Source organism: Giraffa tippelskirchi, chromosome 7 (assembly GCF_054371585.1).
Source record: "Giraffa tippelskirchi isolate mGirTip1 chromosome 7, T2T-mGirTip1v1.2.pri, whole genome shotgun sequence".
Lineage (NCBI taxonomy): Eukaryota > Metazoa > Chordata > Mammalia > Artiodactyla > Giraffidae > Giraffa > Giraffa tippelskirchi.
Genome location: NC_137281.1, coordinates 69422439 through 69441845, shown reverse-complemented (window position 1 = coordinate 69441845; position 19407 = coordinate 69422439). Strand labels below are relative to the sequence as shown.

General features: G+C 39.4%; 1 long non-coding RNA gene across 1 annotated transcript; it reads right to left on the bottom strand.

The window, feature by feature from the left end:
* Positions 1-1723: 1723 nt before the first annotated feature.
* LOC145512135 (uncharacterized) lies at positions 1724-9634 on the bottom strand. Its single transcript, XR_014058322.1, has 4 exons — positions 9023-9634; positions 3673-3897; positions 3210-3477; positions 1724-2795 (listed from the first exon to the last, which is right to left on the bottom strand). It is a non-coding gene; the product is annotated as an uncharacterized LOC145512135 (long non-coding RNA).
* Positions 9635-19407: the final 9773 nt, after the last annotated feature.

Sequence of the window (19407 nt, the reverse complement as noted above, 5' to 3'; positions counted from 1 at the left end):
CCCAGATTTCGTGGCAACTAACTTCCAGCCTCTCCTTGACCTCAGTCCTTCTGCCAGGCTGTCTTGCCCTTTCTGACCTCCCTGGTAACACAGCTGATGATGTCTTTCCTCTCATGCCCCCTGTCTGCTTTCTATCCCGGGGTCAAGGAAGCAGGGCACCTTGGAGGAAGCACTTACCACCCTTTCAGGGTACCTACCTTGAAGAAGGAGGCAGGACTGGAATAGGTTAAAAAATAATTCTAGAAGATCCAGGATTCAGATTATTGAGGCTAGGAGCAGGGTTACAGAAAAAATCAGACACTGCCGTGGGAGGAATAATGTCAGGCGAGGTGTGCTTTGGACATTACATGGAGGGAAAATCATGAGGGCCATCATGTTTCCTGCTGTCTCTCACCTTCCTTCTAGGCACTGAGAAATGGATTGTTTCCTGCTAGATACTTTTGCTACAAACTGGATATTGGTCAGTATGTGTGTTGAGGGGGCCAAGTAACTGAGTAGGTTTCTTGTGGGTAGGGGAGGAGTAACAACGAGAATACAAGGTCTATCCAATAACTTGCATTTCTATTAAAAACTAAGCTACTGAAAATAAGAGCATTCATATAAAACACTAAATAATAAATAAATAACCAATAAATGTGTTAGGCAGATTTAGTGCCTAATTTAGTGCCCCTAGATTTAGTGCCCCCAGATTCCAGTTGGTATTGTCTCTGTTCGGACAATGTATGCTGTGTGCGCTCAGTTGTGTCCAACTCTTTGCGACCCCATGAACTGTAGCTCGCCAGGCTCCTCTGTCCACGGAATTTTCCAGGCAAGAATACTGGAGTGGGTTGCCATTTCTTTCTCCAGTGGATCTTCCTGAACCAGAGATCAAACCTGTGTCTCCTGCATTGAAGGTGGATGCTTTACTGTTGAGCCATCAGGGAAGGATCAACTTACTTTAAATACTTCATCTGATGCTGAATTTCCTAAATATTGATTTTAAATGTTTATTAAGCATAAAACATTGTGTTTAACATTGGTAATATAAAGAATTACTCTTTTGCTAATTATTTTGTTAATTCTACTTCAGTGTTTCTAAATGTAGACCCAAACATGCTCTGGTATATAGGTAAACATGTATTTTAAGTTTGCTATTTTAAAATGGAGAGGCACATGAGGGTAAGATAAGGCCGCAAGATGGGAATATATTCCCTAAATCAATATTTTGGCCTGGTGATCTAGAAAAAGGGACAAATTGGAAGAAAGAACAGGAAGCATTTGAGTGACTGTATCATGAAGCAGAGTAGCTGGAAATTTATCCACCAACTGGAAAATGCAACTTGGCCACAAAGACTTGAAGCAGGAAAGAAGTTGTGACTTAGGGGGAAGAGGCACTGCAAGCAGGAAAGGTCTGAGGACTGTGTATGGTAAAGACTTGGGCAGAATGTGGGCACAAGCAGTTGATGGAATTTTTAAAGAAGAAGAAGAGAGTTAACATCTTGTGGCATGCCTGACTGACATGGAAACTAGAACTGAGTCAAACAAAGTCACTGCGTATTTACAGCCTGCCTATCTGTGCTACCACGTACATGAAATATTTGGTTTTTACTGTGTTTAAGTATTTAATATATTCATTTCTTTTTCCATTAAAAATAGTGTTTGCCTTCTAAATGGCCTGACCATGGTATATAGGAAACATGGAAACCACAGAGAACGTGAAAGAAAAGAGAGATTGTACACCGAAAACAGTGCGTGAGGCATCTATATGCAGTTTAAAGAATAATTACAAAATACACAACCACAGAACCATCTCTTAAATGAAGAATGTGAACTTTACCGGGACCCAGAAATTCCCTCAATGTCCTTGCTTCTCATCATACTCACTCCTGAGCTCAAGAAGATATTATCTTACATTTTTCTAAAAGCTTTATAATTTTGCCTTTTACGTATAATCAATGCTGAACAGATTTTTGTGTATGAGATGAGGTACACAGCCAACCTTTTTTTTTGTTGTTGTTCTCATTTGGATCCTCAATTGCCCCACATTCACAGTCAATTAAAAAGCCTATCTCCAGTGTGCTGCATAAATCAGTTATCTGTCCCTAGATCTCGAATTTATTATATTTATCTGGCTTTAAAAAGACACTTAACAAATTTGTTAACTGAATTCTCTAACTGTTCTAGCTCCCCATTCTCGAGCCTTTCCTATGTCTGAGACTCTATTTAACAGCCAATTTTCTGTAGTCCCCATAATAACCCTATGAGGGTACTCTCATTGTTATCAAGGTGGCTCAGAGGTTGAGTGACTTGCTCAAGGTCACCTAGTTGGTTTGTCACAAAGCCGACATTCCAAAGTCTACCCTGCATTCTCCTCTGAAGCTCAAACACCTTCCAGAGTGATGGCCAGCAACCTTGTCTCTGACCATTTTGGCCACAGGCTTAAAGGTATCCAGCTAAAACCTGCCCTGACGCACTCTTCTTCTAGACACACAGCTTGCTCTCTCTGTCTGTCTGGAGACTGTGTGCCGATTGGATTTGAATTGTCTATTTAAAGAATCAAATATCAGTCAGCCTTCAGGCAGCCCCAGCCTCAGGCTCTCTGCCCTGTGCTCTTGCCAAAGGAGCTTGTCCACATCTGGGGTTTTCCCAAAAGGGCTTGTTACTTGATATTCATTCTTCAGCCTAATTTTCAACCTCTGATGCTTTCCTGAGCCAATACAGGTAGTCGATTGTGCAGCTTTTCCTTTGTGTGCAAGGAATGTTTCATCATCAGCCCAGGTTTACTCTTCTCAAAGGTATCAGTGAGAGATGGCAGCCTGTGGGAAAGGGAGAGCTGATTGGAGGGTTGGAAATGGGTCCTTTCATTGACGTGAGTTGCCTGGGTTGCCAAGCAGGGCTGCATTTTCAAAAGGGATAATTATCCAAGGTCTGTTTCAGAGTTGAAATCTGGTTTATAAAAAAGAAAGGGCTAAGGGTAATGCCACTCAGTGAATCTGCCAAATCCTTGATCATGAAATATTCTCAGAATGTTGGCAATCACTTCTGGGTAACCCCACTTACACAATAGTTCCCAAAGCTGCCAGACACGCTGGTATGAAATGCTTAAGTAAGGTCAATAAACAATGTAGGAGTTCAGTGCCTTTCTCTGAAATGTCTTACTGACTCTGAATATGCAAAATTTGGGTCATCTTTCCTGCTGTGGAGACAGGTCAGATCATGGATGTTGATACCTTGTCCCATCCCTGTGACACTGACACAGCTCGACACCGCCCCATGAAGTTGGATACAGCGCAAGTCTTTGTTGTTTAAATGCTTTACACTTCTTTTTCTTAAGGCTCCTCACTTGAGATATGGTGGCTAAGTAGCACTTTGGAAAGAATACTTCCGGTTTCACTGGAGTCCATTCCATGCCTGGTGGGCCTTCACCACACAAACTTAGGTTTCCTGGCAACCCATCAACAATAAGATGACTTCAGCTCTTAGCGCAGGTGGTACCTTCTGTTAAGAAATGAGATAGACAATTTGAAGCCATTGCTTGGGGGTGCAGTGACTTTTCCTTTTTCTTTTTTTAAGACTCAGAAAGATCCTCATTTTCTTGAGGCACGGAATGTGCCTATACTTACTGACTTTTTGTACTACCAGATTCTATACTACTAGCCTCTAACACGAGGATGCTTTTGACACATCTCTCACCTTTTCATCCCCCTTTTTAAAAAAACTTGTTTCATCGGCTGTTGTCACTACCATCTATATGGGCTCCAAGAATGATCTCAGATGATTGTGTAAGTATTGATTTACTTATAAGAAGGAATGATATAGACTTCCTCATGGCCAAACCCTGAATTGCAGTGATGTCTCCTCTTCAAAATCAGCATCAAGCTAAATGTTTATGCCAGAATCTGCTGGCACTGGAGAAAGCTGGAGAATGAGAAAGATTACTCAGTCAGTTTAACAGGTCCTTAACTTACATACAACTAGTTCCATGCAAAGATATTTCTCAAAGTCTGAATTTTTGCTGAGTACCCAAAACTGTTGACACAAATTGGTTCTACTATAAATTGGGCTGAATAAAATAAGTGAAAATCTGTAATATTGTATTTTGGAAGTGATCCTTCAACATATAGTGCATAAATGTATAGAGACTATGTTGGCAGCAAGAAAACTGGCATTGATTACAAAATGTAGGGGAATGCACATTATAGACAGACAGATACTAAGTTGTTTTTCTCTCGTTTGCTGTTTTGGGGTGTAAGAGATGAGATTCCTGCTTTTATGCTCACACTTCCAAATAAAAATCTTTCAGGGACCATCAGGAATGGAAAGAAAGATTCTCTGGGGTATTCTAAGATAAACCAAAAGGCAACGTCTGGGAAACAGATTGAGGTGGTTAGGAGGGCTGCTGCTGCTCCCCCCCACCCCCGAGTCTGTGCTAGCTGAAACACGCAACAAGGTGGGATCCAAAGAACAGCGCACGAAGCCAAGGCTAGGCTGGTTGAGATGCAAAGCCAGATGGCAGCTCCGTCACCACCTCAGCCCATCCCACCCCATTCTCATTTGCAAGCACTTTGAGAAGTCTCTCTCAGCCTTTTCAGAGTAGATGTGGGGTTGGTCCCCTCTGTACAACTTCTCTCCTCTGTTTCTGCCTCTTCATTCTTCTGGTCAAACATGTCCTGAGGCTCTAAGGTGAACTGTGAGTGCATCAGTCAAGTCTGTCATGGAACCTAAGGTTTTAACCAATAACCCTGAAGAGGCAAGGAAATTCTAGGAGGTGGAATTTGTAGAGAATAATAATGGCATGCTGCTTTCCAGGTGACAAATGGTTTCCATATCTGAGATGGCAATGACTTGTCTGTTTGGTCACAATCGGTTACGCCCAACCTAGCCACATCTTGACACTGAATAGGTGCCAATATTTGTTAAATGATGAACAAAGAAATCTGTGATTTCACTTGACATCATAATCATCCATTGAAGTAGCTAGGGCTGCTGTCATTCACTCTCATTCAAAGAGGAAACTGAGTCTCGATAAAAATGAATTGTTTCCCCTAGAACTCAGGCTGCTAGATCACTGCATTGGAATGATATGATTTCAAACCCAGTGTTCCTCCTACAATGCCAAAGAAAGAGAAATGGAGAAGAAGGAAGCTAAAGTTAATTTGAGCCAGACTTGTAGGGAAATGGATGAAATTCTAATTTGCTATTGTTGCATAGGTTGCATTCACAGCAAGAATCTGGTAAGGGTCTAGAGAGGTCAGTTGGAGAATGGCTACAAGGAGAGGGCCTTCTTTCTTTCTACAGAAAACCAGTCATTGGTTTGGAAGTGATGATGCTAATAAATAGACTATCTGTAAAAACTGAAAGCAAATTTGGGAAGAAAGGACTCACAAGGTGAAGGATGGAGGTAGGACTTAGGAATTAATAATATGCAAGGAGGATGGGCCCAGGGGCTGGGGGAATTTTAAGAGTTAGAAGCTTGGATGCTTTGAGAAGAGCTGTAGCTGAGCTAGAATAAGAACTGCAAACCAAAAAATAGGACACAATGGGGGCTGCAGAGAAAAGGTAGCATCTTTAATCAAGGTGTCTAAGCAGCAGAACCATGATGCACAGTAACATACTCTGTATCCCCACACATCCCACATTCTCCTGGGAATTCTAGAAAACATAAAGTAGTAGAGCCTACAGCTGCTCTTGAGGGTAGGATAGTAAACACTTGTCTTAGCTCCTGAAAGTTGAGCTTTGAGCCAGAGCACATGACACTTTCCTATTCTTCATCTCACCCTAAACACCCCTTGAGGATTTCAGAAGAGGCCTTTTCTATAACCTAAATTAACCCAGAGAGACAATGAAATGGCAAGATCACTGGAAGAAAGCTAAGAGATAGAATGTGAATCCTAGCTTTGCCAATAACTGTGTCACCTTAGACAAATCACTCATACTTAGTGGTTTTCACTATCCTCATTTGGAAATGTAAAGGTTAACATAGATTCTATGTCGTAGAAGGCCTCTGAGTCTTATAATCTATGAAACAAAGGATAGACACAGACACAATATTTATAAAGCATTTTGCTTCTTCATAGGTAGGGTTTTCAGAGGCTGTATTTAATGCATGTCAGTTAAGACAGGCTGGTTTCCAAGACTGGATTCATCATGCTGGTGATTTACTAAGCTTACCTAATTACTATTCTTAAATAAAAACAAATGAACCATTTTTTTGTTAACTTAAGAAAAAAGTTGAATTTTAATAATTTATAAAGTATCACACAGACTGGTTCCAAATAGGAAAAGGAGTATGTCAAGGCTCTATATTGTCACCCTGCTTATTTAACTTATATGCAGAGTACATCATGAGAAACGCTGGGCTGGAGGAAGCACAAGCTGGAATCAAGATTGCTGGGAGAAATATCAATAATCTCAGATACGCAGATGACACCACCCTTATAGCAGAAAGTGAAGAACTAAAGAGCCTGTTGATGAAAGTGAAAGAAGAGAATGAAAAAGTTGGCTTAAAGCTCAACATTCAGAAAACAAAGATCATGGCATCTGGTCCCATCACTTCATGGCAAATAGATGGATAAACAGTGGAAACAGTGGCTGACTTTATTTTTCTGGGCTCCAAAATCACTGCAGATGGTGACTGCAGCCATGAGATTAAAAGACACTTACTCCTTGGAAGAAAAGCTATGACTAACCTAGACAACATATTAAAAAACAGAGACATTACTTTGCCAACAAAGGTCCATCTAGTTAAGGCCATGGTTTTTCCAGTAGTCATGTGTGGGTGTGAGAGTTGGACTATAAAGAAAGCTGAGCACCGAAGAATTGATGCTTTTGAACTATGGTGTTGGAGAAGACTCTTGAGAGTCCCTTGGACTGCAAGGAGATCCAGCCAGTCCATCCTAAAGGAAATCAGTCCTGAATATTCATTGGAAGGACTGACTCTGAAGCTGAAGCTACAATACTTTTGGCCATCTGATGTGAAGAGCTGACTCATTGGAAAAGACCCTGATGCTGGGAAAGACTGAAGGCAGGGGGAGAAGGGGACGACAGAGGATGAGATGGTTGGATGGCATCACCGACTCAATGGACATGAGTTTGAGTAAACTCCAGGAACTGGTGATGAACAGGGAGGCCTGGCATGCTGCAGTCCATGGGGTCGAAAAGAGTCAGACACGACTGAGTGACTGAACTGAACTGACTGAAAGTATCACACTAAGAACAGGAGATTGAAAAAAGCAGAGTCAAAGACATTTTATTTTCCTTTGAGAAAAATTATGGAAATTTTCCTTGAGTTATTAGTATACAGTGTATAGGAAATTCATTTAAAGAGCAGATAAATGCATTTGGCATGTTCATGCAGCAATACTTGGAGAGGATGGGAGCATTTTCAGAGAATGATAAATACTAACGTTCCTTCAAAGGGCTGAACCTGGAGCAGAGGGGAGACTGGAGAGAGATACTCATTTGAGGATGACATAATTCTGAATGCATGACTCATACTTGCTTTCACTAAGCAAAGTTCCTAAGTGGAATACATGGCTAAAGATGTTTGCTAATATCCCCCTTAAGAATTATCACCTAAGAGCAACTGTTAATCAGATACTAATACTTCTGCAACTTGAGAAGAGATAGGGTCCATGCAGGATGAGATCAGGTTTTACTAGAATGTTCTCCAACATGCTTCCCTTGTTTTATTTGCTTTACTAGAGAGAGTGTATGCAATGGTTAGGACCACAGGATCTGAAGTCAGACTACTGGTGATGTATCATTTTGTAGCTGAGTGACCTTGAGCAAATTATTTAATCTCTTGCCTCAGTAATGTTATCTCTAGAGTAGAATCTCAGAGAGTTATGGTAAAGAATAAATGAGTGAATACAGTGTGTGCGTACTCAGTCACTCAGTCACGTCTGACTCAGCTGTCCATGGAATTTTCCAGGCCAGAATACTGGAGTGGGTAGCCATTTCCTTCTCCAGGAGACCTTCCTGACCCAGAGATCGTACCCGCATCCCCTGCATCTCCTGCATTGGCAGGCAGACTCTTTACCACTGAGCCACCTGGGAAGCTCCAAGTGAATACAGTACATGGCTTTAAAGATGCCTGTTGAGTGCTACTGAATAGCCTACTATGTTACCTAGGATGCTTGCTGCTGTTATATTATATGGCTTTGGAATAACTTGGGCACCCAGGCTGAGGTGAGGAGTAGGTATCTGATCAGGGGTGATGACTGGGTACTGATTGAGTAATTATGACTGTTGACTTGCCTGGAATGAAAAGATCAAAGCTTAGATATAAAGGCTCTTCTTAACCACAGTTAAGTCATCACAATAGTTGACTATACCTTGGTTTTCATTCTAATTGGAAATTATCTTTGTCCCCTTTCTCTCTGAGTATAATATTATAATGATCAATTAAGTGGCCTGAGACATAAAGGTTACATGTGTTCTGCCAATTCATTCAGAGATGTCAGGAACTGGGCTAGAAGTGAATGATCATGAAACAAGCAGCTATTATAATTCAGATGCAGTTCACTCTAGAAAAAGGATATTCCAAGCTCTTTCCATACTTACGTAGTTCTTTACAGGTTTTTGACTCTAACAAAATAATCTTTGCCAATAATATGGCACCACCATATGCTTGCAATGAGAGAAACACTATTTGGGGACAAATGGACTCAAGAGAATTAACATATTTCAAGACCTGTCAATATTACCAAGAGAGAGTCAGACATTCCTTATATAGTATCATTGTCTTATACTTTTTAGTTAAAATAGATCCACTGATCTACAGAATGCTTCTAATTTCAACTCTATGTAAATAAAAAAGGAGAATTGAGTTGGGCCTATTAAAGAAACAGAGCGTACTTAAGTGAACAGACGACTCTTAATTCAGCTTTCTGAAAAGGTGAAAGGGCCTCTGTTCTCTGTCTTTTCCTTTCTGACATGCTGTTCAGTTCAGTTCAGTCACTCAGTCGTGTCTGACTCTTTGCAACCCCATGGACTGTGGCACACCAGGCTTCCCTGTCCATCACCAATCCCTAGAACTTACTCAAACTCATGTCCATGGAGTCGGTGATGCCACCCAGTCATCTCATCTTCTGTTGTCCCCTTCTCCTCTTGCCTTCAATCTTTCCCAGCATCAGGGTCTTTTCCAATGAGTCAGTTCTTCGCATCAGGTGGCCAAAGTATTGGAGTTTCAGCTTCAACATTAGTCCTTCCAATGAATATTCAGGACTTATTTCCTTTAGGATGGACTGGTTGGATCTCCTTGCAGTCCAAGGGACTCTCAAGAGTCTTCTTCAACACCATAGTTCAAAAGCATCAATTCTTCGGCATTCAGCTTTCTTTATGGTCCAACTTCCACATCCATACATGACTACTGAAAAAACCATAGCTTTGACTAGACGGAACTTTGTTGGCAAAGTAATGTCCCTGCTTTTTAATACACTGTCTAGGTTGGTCATAGCTTTTCTTCCAAGGAGCAAGTGTCTTAATTGCATGGCTGCAGTCACCATCTGCAGTGATTTTGGAGCCCAAGAAAATAAAGTCTTTCACTGTTTCCATTGTCTCCCAATCTACCGTGAAATGATGGGACCAGATCTTAGTTTTCTGAATGTTGACATGCTGGTGACTTTAATATTCACAATTCAAACAACCGCAACTAAGAACAAAGTTTAAAATTTGTTGTATGTGGTAGAAAAACAAGGAAGGGTTCTGATGTCATCTTATAATAAACTTTGAATCTGGTATAATAAATTTTTGGCATTTTGTTTCATGGATTGATTTCTTATTTGAACAAATATTCCTTTCTAGAACCCATTAATTATGCACAAAATCATTAATTCATTTCTTTAGTCCAAGCCCAGGAAACAAACTTTGCAAAAGTTCTCTAATCTTGACTGAGTAGCAAACCATTTCATTTTGCATGTGCTAAGAAGAGAAGTAGGATGGTGTAAGATGGAAATGAGGGATGTAAAGCTACAGAGCCTGTGTAGCCATAGGCCTTTCTCTTGGGTTATGACTTTAATAATCCTACCCTTGACAGAAAGGGCAAGAAAGAAAATAAGGGTGATGGTTCTGAGGTCTACTTTTTCCTGACTGTTAGAAATTACTGTACAATTTACTCTTCAAATTGGAGTCATGACACTCACTTTTGCCATTTTATCCTTAAAGTCATAGACTGAAAATTATTATTATAATTATTATTAAAATTATTATTATACTTGTCCATGGATCCCTGAATCAATGGTATTAAGTGGATGGGACATGTTTCTGAGTTAAGATTAGGATCAGCAGTGTATAACAGAAAATCTTAAAATGACAGTGACTTAAACAATATAGATGTGTCTTATTTCTCTCACACACAAAAGAAGTACAGAGGTCTAGAGCTGATGAGGTGGCTGTACAGAGTCATCAGGAACCCACAGCCTTTCCAGGCCTCCGTGTTGTCACCCCTATGATGTGATCCTTGTTTATAAAAACCCCTACAAGTCTTCTAATTACATCTACCAGATAGCAAAGAGAGGAGACTCTCTTAAGGGAATTCTATCCCCAAATTTGACTTAAGAATTACATTTATATCTCATTGGCTGAAACTTAATGACATAACCAAAGTCAGCTGCAGGAAAAGCTGATAAATGTGCCTTTAGCTGCAGCAACATACCCAACTAAAAATGTGATTTCCTATGGTCAAGAAGCAGAATATATGTAATGGGAAGTGGCTCACAGTTTCTGTGAAGAATATTGCAGTAAGTTAATTCTAGAAGGAAATGTTAGAGAGCTGAAAAGATTCTGTGAAATAACCCCTAACCTATGTTTGTGTTCTCTAAGTTTTCTATTTCTATGGGTAATGCATGTAATATACACAGGTTATATTATCAAATTCATGTTTGATAATGCAGGACTTGCAAAAACTGGCCATAGAAAGGGAAGGACATAGGAGAATTAAGACAAGATGTCAGACCTACTACTGTTGCCAGACCACTCATCTGCTGACACTCTAGAAGTTACATGTCATTACTGTCCAGGTGCAGGGAGACCCATTCAACCAATACAACCAAAAAGATGGCTCTAGACCTGCGGTTCAGTTCATGGAAAAACCTATTTCCTAGATAGCTTAAGAGAAAACTTATGTTTAGAATAACACCTCTGTGAAAAGCAACTTTGCCAAATAACATGATAAAAGTCAATGAATGCTAAAGAAGCACTGGGCAAAATCATAAATGAAGGCAGAACTCAGGAGGATAGGCCTGTGGATTGACAGTACTGAGAGTGTGGTTGAGAGAAGTTTCCAGCCCAGATGCCAAGTGGAAGATTCACACTGGTTGAGGGCTCTGCTAGTACCTTCTCTTCTCACAAGGTTAGTTTTGAACCTGTCTCAAGGTTTAGCAGAAAAGACATGCAATCTATTCACCTGTTGCTCCAGAAAAAGTTAAAGCAAGGATCAGATTCATATCTGTCCATTCATAAAGGCCAAGTGATGAAAATTTAAATAGAAACAATGGGAAGAATCACAGACATCCCTTGTAGATTTCAGAAAGGACAGCTCTTTCACAGTCTTTTGTTCTTTGCTCCAGCTCTAAGGGAATCCCAGGTCATGTCCACACCACATGTTGCTGACAGTGGTTCAGTGGCCCTGAATTCCCTGAGTCTTCTCAGGGATCGCTGTGAAAACTGCAACCTTTTTGACTTTACAGTTTTATTTAGTCTCACTTCAAGGAGTGGATCCCTCTTTCTCACTGACCTGAAACAACCCCTCTGCAGCTGTGGTCTTGAGAAAAATCCTCTGAAAAGTTTCTGACAAACACAGAAATGGAATCATGAAAGGATCTGAGAAGTTCCCTTGCCTGGTATCCCAAAGTCCCCTCAGATGGTTGAGTGAGAGCCCAGAGTGGAGAATGAGGGGTCAGTGTTCTCAGATCTGAGCCACCCTGCAGCCCCACCCAATGGCTTTACTCCCAATGTACAAAGACAAGAGTATGGAGATTTAGACCATGTATAACACTAACACTTTTGTAAGATTCTGACCTTCCCCCAACTTTACCTCTGTATCTCAAACCTTTCCAATATGATTTCTAGTTTCCTAGGCTTTGTCCTTCTCTAATAACAAATCTAAGCACAGTTAAAGAGGACTAATATGCGACCGCTCTTAACCCACCTGCCTGTGGCAGGCCAAAGACAATACTTACCCATCCTCTTACAGATTCCACCAAGCTGTATTTGGAATGCTCACAGGTAGCCACTTACAGCAAGCTGCAGCAGAGACTAGTGAGTGGAGTTGCTCTTGGCTGTGAGGGCAAACTGAGAAAAATCAAGCTGACCTTCTAGCTATGTGCAAAATTAAATTCTTATTTGAATGACTACAAAGCAAATATGCTCAGAAATATAAAAACTAATGTTTTCATCTGATTGAATACATCTACAATTTGGCCTTGGCACTTGAACTCAGTTATCTCTACAACATGCAGATATTTCAACCTCCTGATTTATATGCACTCATAGCTTTCTAAGGAAGGCAACAAATACATGCCAATTTTGAGTAGTGAAAGGAAGACATGTTTTCCTGAATCCAGAAATATACTTATTAGCCATTAATGGAAAAGTAAAGCATCCTCCTTTGCTATAAAATTGGATATCAAGCTTCACCTGTTGGAAGAGATGGAATCCATTTACAGCTATGAGCATAATGTAAAAAGAGAATGTACCTGGAGACAAAGACTTTCAGCTATTAATTTATTTAAAAGTTTCTCAATCTGTTCTTCATTACAATGTAAGCAACTGAGACTTAGAGTTTGCACCTTTTTTCCAACTTCTATTTATCCAGAATGTTTAGAAGGTAATGTTAGTTGGCTTACAATAACCTTACATTATAAGGTTCTTGTACTGCATTATACAATACAATAATCTCCACAGTTCCTCCTCCTCCTCCTGGTACAATCTAGCCTATGTTCCCAGCCACTGTGAAGTGAGTTCACCAGAAGTTTAGTGGAAGTACTATAGGCTATTTCTAGGTCTGATCCATCAAACTTTCCAACAGGCCATCCTCTGTGCTCTTATCCTTCATCAGCTCAATGAAAATAAGCACAGTGACTTTGAAAATTACATGGTATATGTACCACAGCTTCCTTATCCATTCATCTGCTGATGGACATCTAGGTTGCTTCCATGTCCTGGCTATTGTAAACAGTGCTGCGATGAACATTGGGGTACACGCGTCTCTTTCAATTCTGGTTTCCTTGGTGTGTATGCCCAGCAGTGGGATTGCTGGGTCATATGGCAGTTCTATTCCCAATTTTTTAAGGAATCTCCACACTGTTCTCCATAGTGGCTGTACTAGTTTGCATTCCCACCAACAGTGTAAGAGGGTTTCCTTTTCTCCACACCCTCTCCAGCATTTATTGCTTGTAGACTTTTGGATAGCAGCCATTCTGACTGGTGTGAAATGATACCTCATTGTGGTTTTGATTTGCATTTCTCTAATAATGAGTGATGTTGAGCATCTTTTCATGTGTTTGTTAGCCATCTGTATTTCTTCTTTAGAGAAATGTCTGTTAAGGAAGCTGTGGTACATATACACAATGGAATATTACTCAGCCATTAAAAAAAATACATTTGAATCGGTTCTACTGAGATGGATGAAACTGGAGCCCATTATACAGAGTGAAGTAAGCCAGAAAGAAAAACAGCAATACAGTATACTAATGCATATATATGGAATTTGAAAGATGGTAACGATAACCCTATATGCGAGACAGAATAAGAGACACAGATGCATAGAACAATTTTATGGACTCTGAGGGAGAAGGTAAGGGTGGGACGTTCTGGGAGAATAGCATTGAAACATGTATATTATCATATGTGAAACAGAACACCATTCCATGTTTGATGCATGAGACAAGGGCTCAGGGCCAGGGCAATGGGATGACCCAGAGGGATGGGATGGGGAGGGAAGTGGGGGGGGGGGTCCAGGAAGGGGAACTCATGTAAACCCATGGCTGATTCATGTCAATGTATGGCAAAAACTACTACAATATTGTAAAGTAATTAGCCCCCAACTAAAATAAATAAATTTATAAAAAAAAAAAAAGAAATGTAAAGAAGAAAATAAAAACTACCTGAAATGAAAAAATAAATAAATAAAAGAATTGAAATCATAAAAAAAAAAAAACAAAAAAAACAAAAGGTACAGACTTCTACATATATGATAAATAAGTGCTACAAATGTAATATGCAGCATGATTAATACAGTAAACTCTTGTGTATTATATATGAAAATTGTTAAGAAGGTAAATCCTAAGAATTCTGACTATAAGGAAAAGTATTTTTTCTGTTTCTTTAATTTTATATCTATATGAGATGATAGATGTTCTACTAAACTTATTGTGATAATCGTTTCATGATGTATGAAAATGAAATCAGTATGCTGTACACCTAAAATGTATACATTACTGTTATGTAATCATATCTCAATAAACCTGAGGGGAAATGGCTTAAAAAAAAAAATTACATGGTAAAGATGATAGAGCCATAAGACACCGAGAGCCTGGGTCTCTGCATCAAGGCTCTTAGCAAAGCAGTCAATCAGCCATGCACAGGTCTGACTTGGGGTTCGCTCTTCATTCCTGGCATGTGGCAATTTTCCTTTTCTGAGCTCTGCTGTGATATAAAAGTTTTGAACTCTACTTCATTCAGCATTTCTATATAACTGATTAAGAGAACATTACACATTAGTTAACTCAATCTACCATGTCCCTGGAACCAGAATTATATTAATACATGTGTACTATTAGTGCCCTGGTAAGTAGCAAGACTGATAATTGAGGAGGTAGTTTGGGATCTTGCAGTGCCTCTTGTCATAATTATAACATATCATATTTCACTGTATCTATTACAATTGAACTCTCTGCTTGATTGTTGGATGACTTGGGTTTCCTACCCTCACAAACATTTATGGATTGGCCTGATCACAGAAACAGTTCACACTTTGTGTGTCCCTCTTGGGGGCAAGGGGATCTCTCTACTTGGAGCACAATATATTCAAGTGATCAGTCCAAACTCTCTGAGTGGGATGCAATCTTTAAAAATTGTACTATTATTTGTTAACCTGCAAGAGAGAGGGAAATTGCATAAGAAATAGTGTAGGCACATAGAAGAAAGGACAGAATGCATAGTGGTAGAGCAAAAGAATTGTTCTTAGAGACAGGTGCAATCATAGTATAAATGGAAGTTAGACATTGTAGATTTACCATCTACTAGCTGTGTAACCTTCGGCAAGTTACCAAATGTCTCTAAATATCAGTTTTCATATCAGTGAATACAGAATCATAATATTAGCTACCTTGTAAATTGTTATTTGGGAGAGACAATACATGTAAATTACTTTAAATGGAGCCTGGAAGAAAACAAGTACTAAATATATGCTAAATATTATTATTTAAAATTATGCTAGAAGTAAAGGGGAGGCAAAATGGCAAGTGGTTGGTTGCTGGAAGCACTTAAAAAGGCATCTTTCCAGCCCTCTTTGGCACTCAAGCCTGTTATTATCTAATCATTCACCAACTCTGACTTAGCTGACTCTGGACTCCCAAGTCCAGTCCTTGCTGTGAAGTTAAGAGCCATGAAAACCCACAGGTCATGGGGCAGAACCGGGCCAACTCTTCCCCCTCTGAGATCCTCCATACCACCATGGTCACCAGGGCTCGCTATCAATCAGCCACCGCCACCACTTTCTGGTAGACTCAAAACCCTTATAATTCCATCTCCAGTGCCAGTGTCAAGGCTCACATACACACAAATATGCTCCTGAGTTCCTTAGATAAATTACAGAAGCCACTTCAAAAAGATCCAGCCATTGGCTTTGAAGACCATCTTTTTATCTTTTAATAGATGCCATTCTAGTGAAACTTGGTCATTGGTACCTTTAAGTACATAGTTGGTCCCCAATAAGTGAGAGCTATTACTAGCACTAATTTCTTTAGTCACTGTGCTATTTACTTAAAGTCTTTATCTACATTTTCATGCAATTTCAAACATCCTGACATTTTGTGTTTGGCCCAAACTCCATGAGGTTTTACATTTTTAACACAAATGAGATTTATGAGTCACTTTCCAGCAGAATCTGCAGCCTTTAGCATCTCTAGTGTAAGAGAAATGACCCATAACAAGATACAAAATTGAAAAGGAACAAGCAATCAGTTTCAGAAGAAGCTGCAGAAGTACAATAAATGAGAGGGAAGAGAGTTTCTGGTACTACAAGAGATGGGGTATTTGGAGAAATAAGATCCTGGGAGTAGCATTACTTATGTCTCAGTAGACATTCTCTGCAATATTATCCTGTGGCCTTGCCTGGCTTTTGTCCATTAGTCCACCGGGTGGTCTTGGCTTGACAGAGATCATGACCATCTCCCATACACATTTCTTTGTTCTCTTCTCTCTTGGGTAGGCCCATTACATTAGAGAATGTAGAAAAGCAAAGTTGGAAACTGATCTCTGGACTGACAAGAGCAATCTGAACTGTCTCATCTTTTTTTATTCCTATTAAATCAATCACAAGCACAAACATTTGCCCACATTCTTTGGAGCTCAAAGACAAGGAGCCAGACCAGAAGGAAATGAGGCCATGGCCATAGGAAGATGTTTTCCCATCTTTTCTCAGTTTTCTTCTCTGGTCTTTGAGTTTTGAGTGTGAGCCATAAAGGGAAAGATGGACTCTATTTACTCCAGTGCCTGAAGGAAGGGCCATGGGTAGGAAGGGGCCTTTGTCAACAAAGTAAACTAGACAAACTCTTATTCAGTGATCCATCCAAAACTCTGGGATTTGTGACCAGCTTCACCCCATCTCCTTGACTTGATGGTAAGGCAGCTGAGCCCCAGTCAATGACTTGCCCAAATTGCCAATAACGTGGAAGATTCAATTCTACTGCTTAGAAACTGACAGTGCTGAGAAATTATCATCCTAAACATTTCACAGTGACTTCCTGGTATATCATGATTGACATCATGATATGTCTTGACATGACTTAATAGCATGGTATTATCCTTACATCCATATTGATACTTGTGATTCAGTTCTTATTATGAGGTCTTAAGGGATACAGATATTCTCTTGATTAATAATGCTGGGCTAGGATTGACCTTTTCAAATCCACTTTTATTCTAGTCATTGCTGCTGTGATACAGACAGAGGATACCTGGAATAAAACCCACTTTGGCTGAATGCAAAAAGATCTTTATCAGATATTTAGTTCTAGTTTGGACAAAGATATGAAGAAGAAAATAGCCCCCTCTTGTTTCCACCAGCAGTCTCCCACATCTCTGCCTTCAACACTGTTACAAACAAGCTCTCTGAGGACTTTCCTCCCTTATTGAAAAGGCAATTAAGTGGAGCTTCACCAGAGAGGCCCATACTTTGATTGTGGAACTATTACTTGAGCTTCTTTCTGTAGCATCCATCCTTAGACAATGAATGAACTAAGATTAATTTCTAGCTTACATAATGTCCCTTGCACAAGAATATGTTTGCACTCTAGAATATTGACACTGGCAAATCAAGCCAGACTTTTGGCAGGTTTCTTGGATAAACACTGCCAAGCTGGCTAACTTCCTATACTAGTCTTTTTTGGAAAATACCTAGAACACTTTCCAAGAAATTAGTTTAGGTCAGTCAGAGTTTATTCTGGATAATACTGTTGGTTGTTGCATAAGAATATACAATATTGTAAAGTAATTAGCCCCCAACTAAAATAAATAAATTTATAAAAAAAAAAAAAGAATATAAGTCAGGATCAACTCCCCTTTCAGACCCAAATCAGTTAATACTGACATATCACATGGGCTTTTTTGCTCAGAAGGTAATACAAGTTACATTTCTGAGGGACTCGAATTGGCCATGATCTCACTACTAATGCTGAGGCTTTGAGGGGACACTGATAATAAGAGAAACAGTACTCTCCAAATAATTTGGAAAGCTTAGGATTTCTCTGTGTCCATCCCTTTCCTGGATGGTGGAAGCAAGTATTCTAGTGGGGAAGAGCACAAGAGGTCAGTTACTGAGTTTGAACCTGGTTACTAGCTGATTATAGGAGCTAGATCAGTGGGATACAGTGTTCTGTGGACCAATGTTCATGTCAAATTTCAACAAAGCTAAGCCTACTTGAAACTTCAGTTCATCATAAAATGGATGCTTCTAGTCCAAGAACAATTTAATTATTTTGATAATTTTGATATCAAAGTTCTTAGTTGACAAAGTTTTTTTAAATTGGACATTATGTTAGAGAATCAATAATTTCCCAGTAATGTCAGCTACTGGACTGATTCTATGGTCATTACACTGTAAATTTGCAATGGAAAGCAGCCACTTTCCACTTAGATTAATTGAGGAACAATATTTACAATTCTGCTAGACTCAGAGACTGCTAATAGTGATGTTGCCATTGAGGATTTAATTTTATTTTTTCTATTTAGCAGTAATTTACTAAGGTAAAGACTTATCATATACCAGAAGATATAGTTTTGATGAAACAATGCCACAGACTGAAGCTTTGTGCACTGCTTTAAGAAAGTGCTTTCTATTTTTAAAAAACAAAATTATTCTACATAAAATTAACAATTTTCACAGTCATAATGAGCTATTGCAGAATTTTACAGACTGCTCACATTTCAACATGTAAACACGTAAGTAGATTTTCTGTTTATGTCTGGGATGCTTTCCTATACTTTGAAAGTGAATATTCAGTTATTGATAGTAAACTCAACTAGTGTGTCCTGTTTGTTTAACTGTCATTATACAGATTATATATTAACACAGATTAGATACTATTATACCTTGATGGTTCATATTATTGTTTATCAGAAATATTTTCAGAAATGTTAAAAACCTTGAAGGTCTTCCAAAGGCTAAGGTTCAAGACCAACTCAAAGAGAAAATTTTGGTCAAATCTTTAGGCTGAAATTAAGCTATGTAAAGCTGGGCAGTTTTTTTTATCTTTTGAAGCTTTCTCTTCTTCATCTGAGAAAGTGGGACATCACTTCTTCTTTCCACTTCTTGCTTGACTGTTATAAAGATAAGTAAGTAAGTGTTAGTCACTCAGTTGTGTCCAACTCTTTGTGACACCATGGACTGTAGCCCACCAAGGCTCCTCTGTCAATGAAACTCTCCAGGCAAGAATACTGGCATGGGTTGCCATTTCCTTCTCCAGGGGATCTTCCCCACCCAGGGATGAAACCGTGATCACCTGCATTGCAGGCAGATTCTTTACCATCTGAGCCACAAGGGAAGCCCTGGTGCTAGACAACAAATGTATAAGAAGTTCTTATAAAGTAAAGGTAAGTGCTAGACAATAAATGCATACATCCTTAAGTAAATGTTTATGTATACAAAATGTGCTATTCTTATTTATTTCAGAAACGCCAGCACATCTTCCGTTACATAAGCAT